The sequence below is a fragment of the Delphinapterus leucas genome, chromosome 10 (assembly GCF_059928025.1).
Source record: "Delphinapterus leucas isolate spDelLeu-1000000601 "Yukka" chromosome 10, BTC_Dleu_Yukka2, whole genome shotgun sequence".
NCBI lineage: Eukaryota > Metazoa > Chordata > Mammalia > Artiodactyla > Monodontidae > Delphinapterus > Delphinapterus leucas.
The window spans coordinates 30695774-30716118 of NC_143138.1; the positions used below are offsets into that span (position 1 = coordinate 30695774).

At 41.5% G+C, this 20345-nt stretch overlaps 1 protein-coding gene across 9 annotated transcripts in view; it reads right to left on the bottom strand.

Annotated features, from left to right (window-relative positions):
• The window catches only part of RUNX2 (RUNX family transcription factor 2), a 312766-nt gene that overhangs the window by 114820 nt on the left and 177601 nt on the right, over positions 1-20345 (bottom strand). The window lies entirely within an intron of this gene.

Here is a 20345-nt window from a genome sequence, read left to right on the forward strand (position 1 = left end):
CCTCTGCCCATGGCCTGGGAGGGGTTCCTGTCCCAGGGAGACCATGTAAGAGGCTTCCTGGTTGTGACAGAAGGTAGCCTTAGATCCAAGGTCCACTTGTGCGTGTGTTGTATCTGCTGCCCAGATGGCTTATCAATCCTCATCACATCCAACTTGCTGGTTCCTCAAGCTTTCCTACCTGTTCTGTGACTTCACGTCACTCTTTTTACTCGGGTTTGTGTGCATGTTTCTAGATCTTTCTATTAGGTACACAGTAAACATTTGCTGGAGTAACAATCCTGTCCCAGCTTCCCTTTCCAGTTTCGTTTCTCACTCTCCTTCTTCGGGAGCTCTACAATCCATTCAGACTGGACCCCTGTCCGTGTTCTGTCCTGTCCACCTTCCATTTTCCCTCCTTCAGGCGCTGGGTTTACGCTATTCCCCTCAGCCCTCAGTGCCCCCACCTCCACTCTATCTCAATCCCTTGAAATTCTAAGCAGCCTGTAAAATCTACCTCACAATCCCCCCCTTCCCCTTCCAAGAGTCTTCTCGTGTTCTTGCTTTAGCCCAGAGTGACCCCTCCTTCCTCTGCACCTCGTTCTTCACTTACATTTCTCTTCTAGGCAGGCGTGCACATGCAGAGGACCTACAATCACCTCACCACTTCTACCAGCCTGTAAATTCCTTGAGAACAACAACTCTGTCCTCCATATCTTCAAACGCACTGTAGCTCCTCTCAGAGTGACATTCGGGAAGTTTTTAAATGTGTGTGAGAGGAGAAAGAGATGGTGATGCCAGGTTTGACCTAAAGCCTTGCCTCTAACTGCATTTTGCCTGTGCCTTCTGATTTCTGCCTGTCCATCTGCAACCGACGGCTTTTCCTGACCTACTACCCCTGTGGTTTACTTGCACCGAAAGGGCTCAGTTTAGTCCCAGACCCACAGCACTGCTCTGCCCACCGGTTCTGGGGTGCATCTCTCGTTCTAACCTGTCCCCTGGGTTTGCTCCCTTATACTAAGAGCAAAAATTTGTTCTGGCTTTTTCAGTCCCAAGCAAACTGTCCTGTCCCACGTCGACACTGACTCTCAAAAATAATAGTTCAATTAAAAAATCATGTTGCAAATGTGTACATTGCTTTTTAGGTTGTCACTGTTTTTACATACATCTGGTTTTACCTTCACAAAAAAGCCCAACTGATGTGGAAGCTCAGTCAAGGAAAGGAGGCACCAACTCAAGGACGCAGCCAATTAGCGGCAGAGCCAGGATGGAATTGTTGCATTTCCTAATTTGTCCCTTTTCCCCACTCAACTTGTCCCTTTAGCGTCTACTACTTTTCATCCTAAGAGAAGTCCTGACAGGGAGAAAGATGGTATTTCTTTAACAACGGGGATGATCTTGATTGAATTTTTTTTTTTTAAGTGATGACCGGCATGCCTTCTCACATTGAAGGTTTATATCCAGTAATATCAGAAACCAAACTACAACCTTTTATTTAACTGAAAAACTGACTCACTTTGAAAAGAATTTCTTTTTCTTTCTTGCTAGGATTCAGCCTAAAACCATGTACAAGTCTTCATACTGTCCTGAGACAATGCTCCTTATGTAACTTCCGAATCCAAACACAGTGTTGCAGTAACTCGTTCCTCTGACATTCTGAGTTTTTCCACTCAGGCCCTGCACACGGAATTAACTCAAAACTTCTGCAAGAAAAACCTCCCTTTTAGAGTTTGATTTGGCATCCATTTCAAAGAGCTGTTTGTATATTTTAGAATATGGAGAATTTTCCTTTGATTGAAACCTCTCTTTTCACAATGGACAAGAGATGATTTCTCTTCTGAGTGATTTAAACAAAAACAAACACATCTTAGTTACATAGAACCTTGTTCTCAAAGTGGGTTTTTTTGACACAAATCAAACCCTACAGATTGTAAAGCATTTGGCAAAAGCCTTCAAACAGCCAAAGCCAAATAGTGAAATTTTCCTTGTTGTAGGAGATAAACAAATACTAAGGCAAATCGAAAAAAAAAGAAAAAGAGGACCTCCTTTCACTTTCTACTCTGCTCGATAACATTGCCCTCTCAACACACACACCCACCCCTGCAGAGGGGTTTCATCCTCAATGTTTATTCCTGGTGCTATAGTAATAACCCTGCTGCAAATGGACAATTTCAACATCTGTTTGTGGCTGCTCCCAGACTCCTTGTACTTCTTTAGGATATGAAGACCGCTGTCTCCCAAGTGTAAACAGACACACCTAATTATGTATTAAGGTGTCTGAGAGGAGCTACTTGTTTCGATGACAAAAAAAAAAGAGGGCCTGGTCAGCTCCATATCCTTGAGAGAAACACACAAAAACACAACTAATAGTCCAACAGTAGCTCCTCCAACAGTGGAAGTTCTCTGCCTGCCCGAAACCTGAGCCCTATTTTTCCCCAGCCTGGGAATACTGTCCACTGAGTGTGCTCTAGATGTGGCCCAAAACAGCTGATGACCGGCCAGGAGAGATGGTGCTGTCACCGATGTGGAGCAGAGTCTACTCGGTCTATTCATAAGGAGTTAATTCGAGGGTGAAAAGAGGAAAGGGGCAAAGGAGATAATTCAGGGATAGCTTTTTTTTTTTCCTTCAGATCACAATGGCCATGTGCAGCAATAGCAAAATAATGTCAGTGGTCTATTAGATATGTAGCAGGAGAATAGGATTCTAGAGCCTTGGGCTAGCAGTCGGGGTTGGGGAGGGTTCTGGTCACAGCAGTGTCCCTAATGGGAAGCGTGATCATGGTGGAGCCCCCTCCCACCCCATTCTTTGTCAGTAAAATGATGGAACTTGACTCAATCATCTTTATGGGTTTCCAGCTCTAAAATTCGAATTCAGCTACATATTACAAAACCTTGAGAATTCCAAAAGTACCTTTAAAATTCTATTAGAAGTGCTGTTCCTCTAAAGAAAGGTGCCCATTCATTAAAAAAACAGTATTACAGTCTTTTTTTAAATGAAATATATAAATCCACTGTGCGAAAAATACCAGGTTTCCCTCGATATACAAAATGCCGATTAGAAAATTAAGCTCTTCCACAAAATAAAAAAAGTATAACTGTTAACAACAGTTTGCAAGGAGGCCAAAAGAAAATGGGAACACTATTAGCTTTTCAAGAAAGTTTTTCGTCATTAAATTTAGCAGTAAAGGGGGTTAAAATTTGCTTTAGGCTCACACATTCAATGAGAGATATGATGTGAGCTATTTCTCTTTCTTCTTTGTTCTCGACTTTTCCAGCAAATTGTTTTGATCTGACCTATCTGAAATTAATATAAATATTTATATCCACCTTTCCAACTCCTGCAGGATAGGATATATTGTTATGCATAATTTAAGTAGCTTAAGTTTCCTTGCCCCACACATAAAAATACATACTTTCAGGTTTTAAGATTTCATTAACATGTACATTTTTCATCTCAGAATAAAATTCAGATTTACAAAAATCAGAAGGTGGATTATTTCCACTGTTGTTTCTGGTAGGAATCTGGTGAATTTTACTTTATTTTGGGTTCTCTGACCTGTAAGCATGAACATTGGCTACTTAGGAAGGATTACTGGTGTTAGGTCCCCCAAAGATAGCCTGGAAAGACCAATGTGATAAAAATCCCTCTTAGAATGACACCCAACAGGTTTTGTAGCAAAATCTGGCTCTGATGTGGAGACCCCTATGACAACGCATGATGGGGAAAGCACACTTGGAGCCCAGAGATGTGGGGTTGAGTCTTTCCCTCCCCCATCTCCCCATGTGACCTAGAGGTCAAGTCTCTGAATGTCCCCAAGCCCAAACTCCTACTGGCAAAACAGGGACTATAATAACGTCTATACTCCAATGAGCTGCTGTGAGGTCAAATGAGAATGTCTGTGTCTGTCTTTTCTATATATTTAAAACACTATCTAAATATTATTATCATTATTAATACTGAGTTTTGCTATGCACTTAATTTTACTATCACCTTTGGATATAGTTGCTATTGTATAATCCTTCCCGTTTTCCTCTGCACCTAATCTGTTGTAACACGGTGTTCTTCTTCTGCAGGCCTTAAGTAACTTCTGCCATCAGAAAAGCCACTGTTATCGATGATGTGAGCGTCCTGGGTCTTTTCAGTTTCCTCTTGGGAGTTGCTGAATTAGAGCAGCAGAAGAGCTCCAGCCTCCCCACCACGAGGACGATTCCCTGGTGGTGACTTCAGTTTTTCTTCACACGTTCAGGGGCGCCTGCCCGAATCTCCACGTCTCCTGGCCGACCCAGCCTTCAGACCAGCATCCTCTGAGCCTGACGTGCTGCTGGAGGCCCCTCGTCCTCAAACTGCACTGGGCCATGGTCCTTGTCACACCCAGTGTGATGCCACCGGAATCCACAGTCCCAACCTGCAGGTTGTGTTTGTACAAATCTCTTTATTCATCCCCTGTTTCCCTCAAGGCTAACTTGCCTATTTGTTCTATTTGTTAGAGCTCACTTGCCACATTTTTCAGTAACTGCAGAGTTTTACCTCAGTGTGAATGGCTCCAATTTGCCTTCTACATAATCTCAAGTGGTACTTGCTTATTCGATTTTTACAAACTTTCAGAAAGATTTTTTTCTCCAACTTCCAAGCGGAAGTTCTGTTATTTACCATTTGAAATGTTACCTTTGTATTAAAATGTTAGCAGGAAGACCCTTGGGTGGGGTTCACTTTGGTGAAATAGTTTTTCTCTTAATTTAGGCACCAGGGAACATGGCAAAGAGCTGGGCAATGCCACGAAGCCACCTGCAGGGACCCAGGGCATAAGCTGTGGCTTCAAGCTGACACTTCAAATACTAGCTTGGAAGGTCTGCACAGGGGCTGAAACACAACCACATCGCCAGTTTTCTATTTCCAAGGTCCCTAAATAGAGGCCTAGTTATCTATCTCCTTGCCCACCTTTGTAGTGATTTTCAACATAATACTGCAAAGTTATAGCAAAAAAGAACAGGACCAAAGCCTTAAAACTGGAAGGGACCATGAGCCTGATCAAGACCACCCCTCGGGCTTCCCTGGTGGCACAGTGGTTGGGAGTCCGCCTGCCGATGCAGGGGACACGGGTTCGTGCCCCGGTCCAGGAGGATCCCACATGCCACGGAGCGGCTGGGCCCGTGAGCCATGGCCGCTGAGCCTGCGCGTCCGGAGCCTGTGCTCCGCAACGGGAGAGGCCACAACAGTGAGAGGCCCGCGTACCGCAAAAAAAAACAACACACACACACACAAAAAAAAGACCACCCCTCGTTTGAGGAAGAAGCAAGTCTGACTATCAGGATTCAGACCTGGCTCCTGGGGAGAAAACAGCCCTCCTTCTCAAGCCTGTTGTCTTTAAGTTTTATTCCTTTTAAAAAGTGCCTATTTTTTTTCCCCCAGTGGCCTGTTATTTGGTGTTTCTCAATCTGGTTTTGCATCCTCCTTACACTGAGTCTTTTGGTTTCAATCTTCCTTGACTGCTCTATTCTAAGTGACAAAGCCAGAGAGAAAGGTTAAGAATGAGCTTCCACAGCTAAAGAAATGTCCCACCTGTTATCCGGAATTCCAATCCATCAAGTTTTCAGAGCCCCTGGAATTATTCTACATGTCCCATCCCAGGAGATGCTGATGCCCTTTGAATCGTACCTTATTTTGGGTGCTTTGGGCTTCCAAAACTCAGTATAAATCCATCAGCTAAATTTTAAGTGGATCAGGTCACCGAGAAATATGCTCCCCAGACTCTGATTTTACTGCTCTCCTTTCCTTTAAAACAAGCTAACAAATGGTGGTAACAGTTTTCAGGACACACCTCCCTCTGCACCTTGGCACTGCAGGAAGAAGAGGACGCTGGTGTCCATGGAGAGCAGGACTTTTGTTACTTTTCAAACAGGCAATGTCAAAAGTGCTCATATCTTCGTAAGATCTGGAAGCTAATTACTAGAACCACAAATGGAAGGTTTGGGGGTGGGGGGAGGGAAGACTCCCTCTTGAAGGCCCGGTTAAAGGATTTGAGAAGGGAGTGATCACTGACTACAGCAGTGACTCTATACAAGAGTCTCAGCTGTTTGAAGATTCCTCCTTTAACCCTAGTTTGTGCTTATGAGATTCTGCTTAGAACAAGTCCCTCATGACTTATCAACTCAAGTTCTTCCCAGTTTAAGCCATGTCCCCATTTCTCAGTCCTCTGGGAGGCAGGTGTCCGGGGTTGTTGACTCCATTCCCAGTGAGCACAAGTACTGGTGTCTCACCCAGCTTTCCTTGTCTCAAATGCAGGAGATGAGCTAGCAAGCCTGATGTAAGGAACCCCCAGCCCCTTGCCCAGGGGTCTCCTCCCGTCAGGGCTGTTGCCACACACGCTTCCCTTGTGATCATCTAATAGCCCCTGCACAGCATTTCACTCCATCTTAAAAGCAGTGTATAGCATATAGTATATAAAGGCCATGAAAGACATAAAAACACAATACCTACATTTTAAGAGGAGGACATACAATGCGGGTCAGTCCTCCTAATTAATCTCATCAGTGCACTTCACTTCACTGCACTGTAGTCAGGGTTTGCACGGTGCCAAGGAAGGGGAGCTACTGGAAATAATCAGATTAATGTGTCAATGAAAACAACCAAACCAAACATTTCAGCTCTCAAAATGGATTGCTGGCCTGAATTTTCCAGGTGGGTGGTTCTGTATTCACCTAATAAATCAAGCAATTCCTGAACTACCACTTCACTCTGGGGTGTATGAACAGCGTCTAAACATTAACTACGGTTTTATAAGATGCAGTGTTATTCCTTTTAAAGTAAACTAATGACTGGGGTGGAGGGAGCATTACTGAAACATTTTGATGATACAGGGGTATTTGCAAATACCGCCTCCAATCCGCAGTCTCCCCATCCCCATCCCTTCCAGGTAAGCATAAAGCACCGTCCTGTCACCAGCATGACTGCCACAGCTTCCCGGCCACACCCTTGCTTTCTCCCTCATCCTCCTACAAAATTCTCCCCCAAACAGCCAGAGTGACCTTTGAAAGATAGAAACCCATTTTTATCGTGACCTTGCTTAAAATCTGCCAGTGGCTCATCACTGTAGGTACCTGCAAATCCAAACCTCTCATCCTGACCAGCGAGGCCCTGCATGACCTGGTTCCCATCCCTCTGACGGCATCTCACCTTCTACACACTCCAGCCACTGGGCATTCTTCTTGCCCACTGCCTGGGGTGATGGGGCAGAGCTACACCTCCTGGCTATTTGGATCTCAGCTTAAATGCTTCTTCCGCATCACATCACCCTATTTTATTTTTTTCACAGCACATATCCCTAGATAATATTTTCTTATTTTCAATTGCCTACCCTTCCCCAGGAAAAGCTAACATGTATTGAGTGCCAGGCATTATTCTAAGGGCTTTACATATATTAACTACCTTTGAGTCCTCATAACAACCTTTCTACATTGGTGATATTATTATTACTATTATTAGCCCATTTTACAGATAGAAAAGTTGTGGTACGGACAAGCTAAGTAATAACCCCAAGATCACACAGCTAGTGAGTGAAGAGTCCTGTATTTAAACCCAGGGAGTCTGGCTCCAAAGACTGAATGTTTAATCACCACGTCATACGCCATTAGAAAAAGCTCCCTGAGCTTTTATTAATCACCGTATTAATAAAGATTTTTATCATGTGGACATAAAACACTATGATAGCAATACATCACTAAAAGGAAGTTTGTTATAATTCTAATCATATTTTCTCTAAATATATCTAATTTCTTTAATATAGAAAGTCTGGTCTCTGATCCCATTTATTCTGTTATTTACAAAATTCACCTTTTGTTTTAATAACCTTTAGCTTACAAGATTCTCATTTCTCCAGTGAGATAAAGTACACTTCATTATAACCATCCTCTGGTAAAGAGCGTGTAACACAGAAAAGTTGCATAAAGCCACGCAAGGGTGTGTAAAATGTCAATGAAATTAAGTTCCTTAATTTTAAATTAAAGCTGGGGTTTCAAAATCTGTCTGCAGACCCTGACACACATGCACATATATGAGGCTTCATCATGTACAGAAGCTCAGCTGTGGTCAAGTGTCAAGTTCTTTGGCATTAATTAACCTGATCTTAGGTTGCTTCTCATCAGAATCAACTGGAGCACAAGACAAAGCTCTCCTTGACATCTGTAGTAGTTATTCCTATAAATTTAGTTCATAAATCAAATACTATACTAGCCTTTATTCTTATTATGAGTGGCAGTATCCAGTTTTCTGATGTGCTTTCAGGCCTTAATTTAGAATCACAGACATTCAAAGCTTCACGAATATCTAGCCCAACTAACTCATTTCACACCTGAGGAAACTAAGACCCATGGAAGTTAAGTGACCTGCTTAAGAACTCAGAGGCACATCCAAAATTAGATGTCAGGTTCCTCAATTCCTAGCCAAGTGCTGTTTCCAACACACGTCCAGTGATGCTATGAGAGTTTAATCACTGTGCCATATGCCTGGGCCTCAGAAGAAATGTTTTTCTGATAAACCAAGTCAATTCAACACAATTTTATTGAACAACTGCTACTTTATCACTGTTGGGTTCTATTCTCTTTGGGGATGCGTGTCCCAAATTTAAATGCTTCAATCATTTGCTGGATTAAAAAGATTATTTAAGACTTTACTAACCCTTCAAAGAGATACTAATCCAACTATATCAATAATCACATTGAATGTCAATGGTCTAAATGCACCATTAAGACAGAGACTGTTAGAGTGGATCAAAAAAGAAGACCCAATTGTATGTTATCTACAAGAAAGGCACTTTAAATATAAAGGCACACAGAGATTATGTAGAGCAATGGGAAATCCCTTTCATTGCTGGTGGGAATGCAAAACGTACAGCCACTTTGGGAGACAGTGTGGCCGTTTCTTACAAAACTAAGCATACATCTACCATGCGATGAGGCAACTGAACTCCTCGGCATTTACCCAAAGGAGTTGAAAACTTACGTCCACGCAAAACCTACACACAGATGTTTATATATTGTGAGGTACTCACAATACCCATGAAGTGGTATGGTGTTATTGAAAGACTCGGAGTAGTCATAAACGTACATTGCAAACTCTAGGGCAACCACTAAAAAAAGGTTAAAGAAGAAGTAGAACTGATATGCTAAGAAAGGAGAGAAAAGAGGATCATATAAAACACTCAATTAAAACCACAAAAGGCAGAAAAGAGTGGAAGGCAAAAATCAGATAAATAACAAGGGCAATAAAAAGAAAAGAGTAACAAATATGGTAGATGTTATTCCAACTAGATCAATAATCACTTTAAATGTCAATGGTCTAAATGCGCCAATTAAAAGAGAGAGTGGATCGAAAACCAAGACCCAGCTAATGCTTCAAAGGTATGGTACTCTTGACAACCTATAAACTTCTAAGGTCAGAAAAAATGGAATTTGTTCTATTAACTGCCCAGGGAGTCAAACTCTTTCCTTTTTGGAATCTTTTTTTTTTTTTTGCGGTACGCGGGCCTCTCACCGTTGTGGCCTCTCCCGCTGCGGAGCACAGGCTCCGGATGTGCAGGCTCAGCGGCCACGGCTCACGGGCCCAGCTGATCTGCGGCATGTGGGATCTTCCCGGACCGGGGCACGAACGCGGGTCCCCTCCATCGGCAGGCAGACTCTCAACCACTGCGCCACCAGGGAAGCCCCTTCTTTTTGGAATCTTTAAGGCCAATTCTCCACCACTCCTTTAAGCAATACTGAGAATCACTGTTTTCCCAAGGTGTAGGTTGGGAGCTTTTACAGTTTTGTTATTTTCGATGATGAGTACCACAACAGTATTATCAGACTTTTTCCTCTTTTCCAAGCCTGTTTTTATTTCCTCTGTAGTTGTTATTTAGAAAGGGTTCTTCTTAATTACATGTGGATTTATTGTAGCCACATCAATGGGTTTATTACTGATTTATTATGAATCACTGCTCTCCTTGGCATAGCGTGGAGTGTTTATAACCATCCTTATACTTGTTATTATTATTCCATTAATGATAACATTATTATTAATTACAACAGGAAGCTGGAATGGTGACCATTTGGGTTGGAGACAGCTGTAGCCAACGTTTGAATACAGAAACATTGGTCTTATCCCAGTCCCCCATGCTTGGCTGTTTCTAAGCTGGTCACTTAAGGTGAAAGTCTCTCTGGAAAAGATATGACACCTTCCTGTGGAAGAAATCCTTTGAGATATTCAGGGACAATACTGCCTGAGCAGTATTTTAATTTACATGATGTTCATAGACTTGACATTCATGAATTTCTTGAGAGTCACATCAAAAAAATAATAATTTAGACAGTTTAGTCAAATGGGATCCTAGATTTACCTCAGACCAAGTGACTTATATTCCAACCCAATTTAATAATATATGCCTTCCTATTTGTTTTATGAAAATGAACGGTTGAAATAAAATACTACCCAAAAATGACTTGGAACAATTCAAATTTAAGTGCTGTAATCTACGTTTTATCATATAGAATTTAAATTATTCAAAAGCTTTTTACTTGTAACAGTTATATCTTTCTGAGTTCTCCCTTATAACTATTTCTACATATTAACAAACCTAAGAACTAACTTAATGTAATCATGCAGTTTCTCTTTCCCTTTTTCTACCAGCACTGATCAAGTAATACTTCCTGAGAAAGCAGTGCTCAATAAAGTAACAAAATCATACTAATAATGTATTTTTCCTGAAAAAAAGTAAGTAGTAGCTTGGTTGATATTTAGGATTATCCCAAATAAGAGACCCGTTAAGAATATTCACATGTATTTTCATTCTAAATGTAGTGAATAGGTAAATACATGCACATATGCATGTATATGTTAGAGCACATATCTAACAGTGTTCCTGCACTTTAAAAGAGACAGTGGAAAATTCTATAACATAATCACGTGCTAGGACCATATGTGTGTATACAGAATATGAAATTAAGGTAAATGACAATTATCCTTAGTCTCCTATACAGCCCCACTTCTAGAACCATTAGCCAATTCCTAATGGTCAGAGCATAGTTAACCTGAGGCATGCAGCCCGGACTACTGGGTAGACTTTTCTTCTTCAGGCACGGACTTCCCATGAGCGTCTACATGCAGAGCAGAGAGACAGTAACAGAGGTAGCAAAGGATTAGAAGGCCAGGTCCTTGGCCTAAAGGAAGCTTTCAATCTAGCTGGGAAAAGACAAGGTCTTATATATTCTTGTCATATCTTAAGAAACATTATGAAACCACACGTGTCAACAAGTGTAATTTTTTTTTCAGCTGAAAACGTAATTGTTGAAGCAATTCAGAGTAAAAATATAATCTGAGCAGAATGGAATTGAATTTTAATTTCCTAAAGGAGAAGACTTTAAGTTTATGCAGGGGCAAAAGAGATTTCCTTTCACTAAAATCCTGAGCAGTTTTTGCATATTCTGGCATCCACACGAGCTGGTATCATAATGTAACCGTGTCATATTCCCATCATGTCTTCTGAATGAGACTGAAACCTTCCTGAAGGCAGAGATGATGTCTTCTGTTTTGCTTTTATTCACTGCCTGCCTAAGCACATTTTAAGTCACATACTAAGTATCTGTTGACCCGACTTGAAATGGCTGAAATGAATTGAAGAAAGACACTTGAGGTTGGAAAGAAAGCAAGAGACTACTAATATATTGGTTGACATTAATAAAAATCCAAAGTTCTTGACAGGTAGAAACTATTACCTGAATTAAATAAAATAAAACCTAACAGGAAGAACTATAAATTTCTATACTTGGATCTAAAAAAAAAAAAAAACAAACAAACTGCAGAAGTTAGAAATGGGAGAAGCGCAGCTTGACAGGAAGTGGCAAATATGAGAAAACAGTGTAACATGGCCACCAAAGAACCAAGACCACGTTAGCTGGCACCAGCAGGGGCCAAGAATAAAGAAGTCTGGTTCTCGATGCCAGGCATTAAGAGGGCCACTGAGAAAGTGTAGTTTGCCCAGAGACCACTGACCAGAACGGTGAGGTGATGTGTCACCAAACCCCATCATACGGCAAGAGTTTATAAAGGGGGGGGGGAAGAATAGGTGAAAACAGGAAAAATTCAGAAGACTTTGTGAGAAATGACAGTTGTCCAAACCAGATCTCTTGCTTTGTTTTGGAGGAATAATTTTGCTTCACTTTATGGCTTAGTTAATATAATTTCTATCGTTTTCTCAGAAAAGATTTTGACACTTTATTACATGACGGCTATAATTAATGTCAGACTCTAAATTAGAAATCAAAAACTCTATTTGATCATTTGGTTTCAAGCTGGATCTAAAGTATGTTTTGGCATGATTACTAACTGTTAGCAGCAAGTACTGGAAACAGATGCAGTCTTGATATGTGTTCTAAATGTGAAACACATTGCAAAGAGACTTGGAAATAAAAATACACACTGCTCGTGCACACTCTTACTGTGCTATTTCCTGTCCTTATCAGTCATAAAAGTTTCTCTTGTTTTGTCCTTTATTTGTTTTCCCAGGTGAATAAAATCTTCGTTCTCCTTTTTCCCTTTCTTCTTCCATTTTTTCCTACATGCCAATCTTCCTTTTTTTTTTTTCTATTGTCTTTTCCACTAATAGTTTTTCCATTAACCATTCACTGAGCACCTACTATGCACCAATATCCTGTGCAAGGATGTGTGAGACACAGTCCTGCCCTTGGAGAAGCCTATCTTCTACGAAAGGGGAAAGGCATATAATGAAATTATTACTAAAGGAAAATACATACACATTAGAGATGTGCCCAAAGTACAGAGACGAGAAATGGAGGAGAGAGTGATTCACTTGGAGGAAAGTGGTGGTTGGGAAAAGGATGCCTGAAGAAGGATCAGTCGGGCCCTGTCCAGCCAATGCAGAGAAATGGGCTGGCCCGTAAGTATGAGGGATACTTGAGGAATGCCAGGCACTCTTAGGAGAAAAGGAGCATCCTTTACCTAGAAGAGCTGAGTATTTGTGGAGGCAGCTATCAATCCACAACATAAATGGATTGGTATTTTTTAGCTTGGGTCTGTGCTGTACTTGAATTGATGGCAACGACCACCTAAAGGTAAATGTTTCTATGGGCAAAACCAAAGAAAAAAATTTTAATTAAAATATGGGCCAAGGGGCTTCCCTGGTGGCGAAGTGGTTGGGAGTCCGCCTGCCGATGCAGGGGACGTGGGTTCGTGCCCCGGTCCGGGAAGATCCCACATGCCGCGGAGCGGCTGGGCCCGTGAGCCATGGCCACTGGGCCTGCGCGTCCGGAGCCTGTGCTCCGCAACGGGAGAGGCCACAACGGTGAGAGGCCCGCGTATCGCAAAAAATAATAATAAATAAATTTTAAACATAAAATAAAATAAAATATGGGCCAGGGACTTTCCTGGTGGTCCGGTGGTAAAGAATCCACCTTACAATGCAGGGCACGTGGGTTTGATCCCTGGTCGGGGAACTAAGGTCCCACATGCCGCGGGGCAACTAAGCCCACGCGCCTCAACTAGAGAGCTCATGCGCCCTGGAGCCCTTGTGCCACAACTAGGGAGAGAAAATATGCATGCCACAACTAGAGAGAAGCCCGCGTGCCACAACGAGGAGCCTGAGCAGCATAGCGCAACTAAGACCCGATGCAGCCAAAAAAAGAAATAAATAAAATGAATAAATATTTTTTAAAAAAATGGGCCAAAGATAAGGAAAACCATAATCTGGACCATTTGGGGACAGTTGCTGAGACAGAGGGCTTGTTCCCCCAGGGAGGAGTGCATGAAATGCTTTCTAAAAAGAAATATCACTAAGTCAGTAACAAAAGGAAATGGGGTGGTAGTATTCAGAGGTGCAGGGAGAAGAGTCTGGATGTTTTTTAAAAATTTAATAACATCCTTACAATGGAATATCATTCAGTGGTAAAAAGAAATGAGCTATCTAGCCATGAAAAGATACAGAGGAATCTTAAATGCACATTGCCAAGTGAAAGAATCCAGTCTGAAAAGGCTACGTACTGAAAAGGCCAATTATATGATATTCTGGAAAAAGCAAAAATATAGAGACAGGAAAAAGATCAGTAGTTGCCAGGGGCTGGGGGGCAGTTGGGGAAGGAGAAGTAGGTGGAGCACAGGAGATATTTTAGGGCAATGAAACTATTCTCTGTGATTCTGTAATGGTGGCTACATGGCACTATGCATTTGGCAAAATCCACAGGAGTATACAACACTGAGAGTGAACCCTAATGTAAACTATGGACTTTAGTTAATAATAATACATCAATATTGGTTCATCAGTTGTACCGCACAAATGCAAGATGTTAATAATATGAAAAAGTGGCCAGTGGGGATGGTGTGGAGGAGAGATATAGGAACTCTGCACGTTATGCTCAATTTTTCTGTAAATCTAAAACTGCTCTAAAAAATAGAGCATTCATTAAAAACAAATAAATATGACAGTATGCTTCTACTCTTTTGAAGCTAATGACATAACTTAGTTCTTCCACTAGCATTTATCAGGTCAGGCAAGCTTTCTTTACCAAAAGTCCTAAGAACAACAAATCCCTGGACAGACATGATCATACTCCCTCAGAACCTCTGAGACACGTAGGTGGGCAATTTTGAGTAATTCACTTACACAGGACCATTGAGGCACAATAAATTAACTGACATACCTGAGAACAGTGCAAAGAGTCTTTAGTGACAATGAAACTAAAACTCAGGTTTCCTTAGTTCAACTGTCTCCACCCTCTTCTCAGATCACAGTGAACCACAGAAGCCACTGTGTCATTCAAAAATTAACTTTAATACTTTTGGTGAGTTAGGTTCAAGCTCTCAAGCTTTCTTCTATGAAAAGAAAGGGATTAGAGCAAACCTTTCAGTAAAATGTGTCACCATGTCTTTGCCATCCCTGCATAAGCATGATTGCTTTCATTACTGAGTCTTTTCTCCATATGTGGGTGGTTGTACATGTATCAAAAATAAATTGTCACAGAAACAACTGACAAGAACCACGTATAAAGTCAGAGTCGAACCGTGTACACAGGTTTCATTCTGTGCTTCGGTAGCTCAGTCTAGCTACAAGTAGCAGTAACTAGTCATACAACCAAGTTTAGTCAACTTTGTGAGCTGGGCCAACTATCCCCAACTGATGTCGTAGGAACGGAAACCACTTCTTGCGTCCTCAGCACCAGTAACTCAAAAGTTATGCTCAACTGAGGTCCAGGGAGGCCCTGGACAACTGGGCCTACAGCAGTAAGATAAAAAATATCCTCTGCTCGTGTCAGAAAATAGCCCATTTCTAAAGAAAGCAAGATGAATTGCAACTTACGGAATGCAAAAAGAACCCAACCGATCACAGTCAATGTTATAGGGAAGAATATTGAATGTTCAATTGGTAACACAGGGCTCGCCTTTGTTTAGGGTCCATTAAATTTAATAACTTCCCCCTCTGTGGCTTTAAACAGAGAACTTCTTCAAAATAAGAGTGGCTCCTATTAAACTTAATTACTTGCCCATGGCTGCGATGGCAGAGGTGTGTCTACCAAATAGGTGGGTCTTAAGAAAGGAAGGGTTCTACAGTAAAAAAAAAAAAGGAGATGGTCTAGTGTTTTATTATAGTTGCTTTAACTTTCTGGTTTATTAGTATTAATTGCTGGAGTTTTCCTTTTTACCTCTCTTAAGGCATCACTCCCTCCTGTGAGTTGAGTGGCCCTGCTAAAATTAATGTCCACGTATACTTGAAACATTACTGAAGCTGCTGGTTCCAAACCCTCAACCAAGGGAGCTGACAGAAACTCGGCTATAAGCGACATTTAAAAAATGAACTACCTCAAACACCTCCGGCTTTGAAATGACATGAAACAATCCTCCCGCTAGACCTTGAGTGAGCAAATGGAGTTTTTCCACTGCAGTTTCTAGATTTTGTGGTAGTAATAAAATAATTTTTAGGAACTTTTTATTAGACTAATCCCCATTCTCTGCTGCCCTTTGGAAATATTAGAGTTGAGCGACTAAGAGTCATAAAAATTGAGACATCTTTAATAGTCCTGTACAGTTGATTAAGTGGAATTCGTCGATATTTAAATATCTTGAAAGAAGGAATTCAAGACTATTTGCTTAAACAGGAAAAAAAAAAACCTTCAAAAAGATTACAGTTCTTAACTCTGTCTCATGTAAAATGATCCTACAATTGCAGAGAAAAATCATCCACACAACCTGTATTGGCCTCTCCCAGGGTACCTGAGGCAGCCAATGTGTATGACCTTGCATCTCTAAGTCATGTATCCTACCACACTAAGAGACCTCCAGAAAGGATCAGAGAGGTCCATGGGCACAATGACCAAGACTGCAGAAAAATGCCTGTATAAACCCCTTCCACCTCGTGTATGCCAAAGAGTGGTACAGACTTAGGTTAATCTAAGATACTTCACTCAGATGGGTGGGGCGAGGAGGAGTTATCTGCAGTGAATAACCAACCCAAGGCACAGTCTCCGCTAGGAGGCTAACAATAGCTCACACTCTTACCCACCAGTCAAAGAATAAGACTCAATAAACAGCTGTGCTTCTTTTCCTAAGAGTATAATTACATAAACTACATTTTGAAAGTCAGTCATTATTTATCTACGTACTAGTTTTTAATGAGCTCCAGAAAAGTAATTATCATCTTTGTGTTAAGCCTCACAAGTGCTTTGAACATCAAAAATGCCATGGGTGATAATATTACAATGATGAAGCCATGCAATGGTTTGGTTTGTTGTCAAGGTTCCTTGCTTGTCTTGCCACACACCTTGCTCTTTAATAGAATCAGTGAGAAATAACTTTGGCTACCTCTGTGTAGTGAATCTTCTTTTAGGATCATATAAGATGAAATGAGATAATGTATAAAATCTCTGGGGATTGGGGGGTGCCACTTAAATACAGATTATTATGTGATAAGGCCATACTTTACCACAGTAAGTATGGTGGGGAGGGGAACCAACCCCTACAGGGCTTCTGCTGCACTAGGTATCTCTAGACTGGTTTCTGCTTGATTTTTATAATTCGGCTGGATATGAACTAAACTCAATACAATAAGGTAGACCCTATTAGTCAACCAGACGACAATAATTTACTGTTCAGCCATAACTTATAACCGCTGCTATTGCTCTTGTTATACTATTGAAGGCCACTCAAGGTTAAGGAAATATTTTCTGAATCTTTGTACTGCCCCCGTGAACTTCAAGATATCTGGGTTTGTATCTTTCTTTGCGATAAAGTAGAGAATGTTAGTGATGTATCTTTATCATCTTATTTTATTTACTCCTTGCTTCCATAAAGAATTTGAGGGAGACTACAGGAGCTATGTGGTATAATACCATTGTCATTATCATCATTCATTAAGTTTGAGCATTTGTAGCCGCACTTGAAAAATTACTCAGAAGAAAGGATAACAAAAAAGAAGTTGTAAAATTGGATTCTCTGAAGGTCTTTAAACAGATTAAATCATGGTCTTTCTTTGCAATGGTCTTTTAGGATGAAATGGAATTTCTTTAGGAATATTTCTTTCTGAAAGATCTTTCTGGTCCCCTTTATTCCTATGACTCCTTGGAAAAGAACCTTAGCATGCCTAGTTACATCTAAGTGTAATTTAACATCTTCTATTTTCTGACACTATAACTGAATAGTTATATTCTCTTAGTGCTTTATTGAGTTTTTGTGAATGGCTCCCAACTGCTTTTAGCTCTATAAAAATTTATAAGTCTATGGAATAATAATAATAATGACAAACATTTATTGAGTACTTCTATGTGTTAGGCACTGTGTTAAGTGCTTTATGAATGCCATATGAGTATTAACTTGTTTAAATATTTCATGGTGATTTTTGTTTTAAATATACTCTGTAGCCATCCATTTTAGAAAGCAAATAATCCCTTTAAAAGTTTAGATTTTTACCTACTGATTCATTTAAACCAGGACTTGCCTACAAATTATATACAGACATACAATTTTTACAAAACAATGTTAGCTTCATAATCTCAGCTACAATCTGTTTAGCGCATATTGTGTGTCAGGCCTGCCCTAAGCACTTTACACTAAGCATCTCATTTAATCCTCACAGTAACCCCAAGAGATAAATATTATATCCCTGTTTGACAAATAATAAAACTAAGTTTCTGAGATGTAAGAAACTTGCCTGATATATGTGTGAGTTAGAATTCAAACCTGGGTCTGAACCTCCAACCCTACTGTATAAGTGAGGAATTTTATTCTTTCTCACCCAAGATCATATGAGAATGTTTTGTATATCCCTTCATATAGCGAGATGAGAACTGATGTCTCTACACAGAAAAACAGGAACTGTTCTGGAAAGTATCTTAAAAAGTGAACACAGAGCTACTTGGAGATGGAGACAGAGGTTAATATTTTAGCTGTCCGTGTTACAGAGACATAGCATCCTGGAACTTAGGGATACCTTTAGATATTGAGGGGAATAAGAAGAAGAAAGTATGCAACTTGGTACCTGAGAACTTATGAGACAGGCTCCTCTCCAAGAAATGTCCTAGGACCAGTCCCCAGGGAACTGAAAATGGGGCTCACTCCAGATGATTTGGTCCCCTAGTCCACCAGGCAGCGCCCTGGGCTGCAGACACAGGCCCACACCCAAGAGCAAGGTCAGAAAAAGCAAGGCTCCTCTAGTTCCCTTAGAGTCCACTTCTAGTTCTTTCTTCCTGATTCCCTACTGCTGACAAGAAGGATTTTCTGTTCTCTTCGCTTTAATGTTTATACAGAACCTCCCACCCTGGCACCATGTTACTTTGCCAGGAACAACTCATAGAGATGTTTGGGGTGGGAGGAAAAAAACTGGACTAAACTCAGTCTCAAACTAGTTTAAAGCAGAGGCCCGTTCCCACCATTGGCCTCAGATCAATATACGGCTGGGTAATTAACCAGTTTCTGTCTCCTCTGTGAAATGAGAAAAGCTGTGTTGTGTTCGTTTATGGAAATGTTTCAATTAATTATCAGTACATTGCCTCCAAATAATCTGGCTGCTCCGTATCCCACATGTAAGGGATAAAATGCCATTTTCAGTGTTACTTTCAACGGTTTTCCCACTGAATTCACATGCGAATACACCTCAGCGAGAAAATGCTGGAGATAAGTGTCTCTAAGGCTGCGATCACTCCCTGAGGTTTTTTTTTTTTTTTTCCTCCAGGTACTGCCAGAGGACAAACAGCAAAATCTGCTTCAGCCACAGAGGGTTGGACAGACGGAAGCCCCAGAGGACCCTAAACAGAATCCAAGTTTGCACAAATCTGTCCCAGCAAAGTGTCACCTTGGCCCCGTGTAAGACAAAACAGACTCAGTCTAAACTACAGAAGAAATGACCAGAACTAACTCAACACCCACCACCCAACACTATACCTACGATCCCGCGTCAGCCCTGGTTACCCGCCCCCGTACCGTCCTCATCCTTTCCTGTGTCGTTAACTGATGTTTGCCAATGGGAGGGAGTCATTCCAGTCAAGGGAAATGATCACTAAAATTCTATACTCTGCACACTTCCCCAACAAATACCATGTGATTCATGACAATAAGAACAGCAGTCAGAATGAAAAGTGGTCACGTGGTTTTCCAAAGACTCTTGAGGTTTCCCTCCCCCACCCCTTCTTTCCCTACTCACCCCTATGGGAGTCCGTCTGTGGCAGAAAATGTGAAGGCATTAGGACCAGAGAGCCCTTTCCTGCTATTCGCTTGAGAAACAAAGCCTTCCCTCCTCCCAAGTTGAAAGAAATAAAGGAGTCTGAGCTAGTCACAACCTGCAAGCCTGCTGGCGGCCCGTCAGCTTGCCAGTGGTGCAACTCAGCGGAGTGAGTACCGGCTTCGAGCTTTGCAGAAAATGAGAGAGGGAGAGAAAACAGAGACAGAAACACAAAGAGAAAGAAAGAAAGGCATTAACCTGGCCAGGAGTCAAACAGGTGCATGGCGCCCGAACGCTGAGAAGAGTGTCTGACAAATAGAGGATCCAACTATGTGTGCCTCTGGGGGGCTGCTTCTGTACTGATGGGGGCAGGGCTGCAGTCTGGATGTCAAGGGGTGGATGACAGATTTTTTTTTTCTTATTCACAGGACTCATATGGTTGGCCAAGAGCCTTTAACTTTCCTCCACTTGTCAGTCTGACATCTTCGTGGATACTCTCTGGCTCCCTGGGATGAATTCTCCATGAGAGAGAGGGGCAGCCAGGATGTTGATCACACACGCTGCCACCATGAGTCACAGAATTTTGTGGTGCCTCTGGAAGAGGGGGTGTGTGAGCCCCGGGGCTGCCACGTTGACAGCAACAGCAGTGAGCTGTGTGATTCGTGGAGAGGCTGCCTCGGT